General features: G+C 36.6%; 1 protein-coding gene across 1 annotated transcript in view; it reads right to left on the bottom strand.

Moving 5' to 3' along the window:
• The window catches only part of LOC103212402 (cyclic nucleotide-binding domain-containing protein 1-like), a gene marked incomplete at its 3' end in the record, with an annotated part of 345,086 nt that overhangs the window by 727 nt on the left and 342,660 nt on the right, over window positions 1-1,699 (bottom strand). The window lies entirely within an intron of this gene.

Genomic DNA, 1,699 nt, shown 5'->3' with positions numbered 1-1,699 from the left:
TTTAAGGTGGACTGCATTTTGAGCCCTTCCTTGCTGGAGGGTGTGACTCAAGTCTCCACACTTAGTTTCCTTGAAGTATATATGTGAATTTTCTGGCGAAGTTTGCTCTCTCTTGCTCCAGATCCTGTATTTGGTTCATCATCATTTCACTATTGAACTTAAGACAGCAGCCCATCATCTGACTTACTGGTTTCGGTTTACTAGCCCTTGCAACCACACGAGTAAGGAGAATCCTCCAGATCTATGCCTGACCCCATAGATTTGGTAGTGTAGTGCCTAAGACATTTGACTGCTAACCAGAGGGCTGATGGTTCAAATCCACTAGCCACTCCTCAGAAGGAATTTTGGGCAAAATACTTCCATAGTGATACCGCCTCAGAAACCCAAGGAGGGGTCACTATGAGTTAGGTTCAACTCAACAACAAATAACAACAACAGCCTCTCCACCTCCACCTACCCCACCCTGTGAACCATTTCTTGACAGTGTGTGAGCTCTGTGAGATGTTACAGTGAAATAAGGAACCCAAAGATGAGAGGAAAAATATTGAGGGGAAGAAGAGGAGTTGACAATGGACTGGGACAGCAGTTTGAAAAAGTTGGACATTTGGGACATCTTTAACCTCCCTCTCACAGAGGACAGTCTTGTGTGATCCTTCTAAAAGAAATTATTTGAGCAGCGAAGTGGATGATGACGTAAATTGTTTTCTCTTTATTGTGGGTTATTAAAAAAAGGTTGAAAAATCATTGGTTAATTGTTAGTCCTTACAAATATACTTGAGGAAACTGATCCCCTACTAAACAGTGTTTATAAATTGGGACTTCATTTGCAATAATTAAGAATTAATATCAGAAGTGATGTGGTATCATAACCAAAATCTAAAATATGTAGCATTGACTCAGCAGCCAAGTAAGAGGTGTCAAGGGAATAATTTCACAGAGTGAAAAGATGGAGATACACTTTTATAGTGGCAAAATATACTGACTATGTTTAATAATTTGGATGAAGATTAAGTGCCTAGGAAGCTAATTACTTCATGGGAAGTGGTTAGGAAAAGTTAGAATGTTATTGTGTTATGTTTACTCAGTGTTGTTTCTTTGTAGCAATGTGTTGTTAACTGGCCACAGCTGACTAGTCTTCAAGAATAAATGAAAAGGAATACATAGAATTGAGAAATGTGGACCACTGCTATAAAAGTCAATTGCTTCCTAATTCTATGTAATAAGAAAAGATTTTCAAAGGTTCTATCAAAACTCTATGCTCTTTTAGAGCAAACACATGGAAATTGAACAACATCCTCCTTGAGAAAGACTGGGTAAGAGAAGAAATAAAAAATGAAATTAAAAAAATTTTGAAGCAACTGAGAATGAAAACACAACATACCAAAATCTTTGGGACATGGCAAAAGCAGTGATCAGAAGTCAATTTAGAGCAATAAAGGCACACCGAAAAGAAGAAAAAGACAAAATAAATACATTAAACAAACATCCCCAACAATTAGAAAAAAGAACAGCAAGAAAAGCTTACAGTCAACAGAAGAAAGGAAATAATAAAGATTCGAGTAGAAATCAATGAAATGGAAAATAGAAGGACAATAGAAAAATCAACAACACCAGAAATTGGTTTCTTGAAAAGATTAATAAAATTGACAAACCACTGGCAAATTTAACAAAGGAAAAGAGGGAGAGAATACAAATAACA

This window comes from Orycteropus afer, unplaced genomic scaffold, assembly GCF_000298275.1.
Source record: "Orycteropus afer afer isolate SDZICR_OR568_19922 unplaced genomic scaffold, OryAfe1.0 scaffold00951, whole genome shotgun sequence".
Taxonomy (NCBI): domain Eukaryota; kingdom Metazoa; phylum Chordata; class Mammalia; order Tubulidentata; family Orycteropodidae; genus Orycteropus; species Orycteropus afer.
The sequence above is the reverse complement of the archived record's forward strand: the minus strand, read 5'-3'. Positions and strand labels throughout refer to the sequence as shown.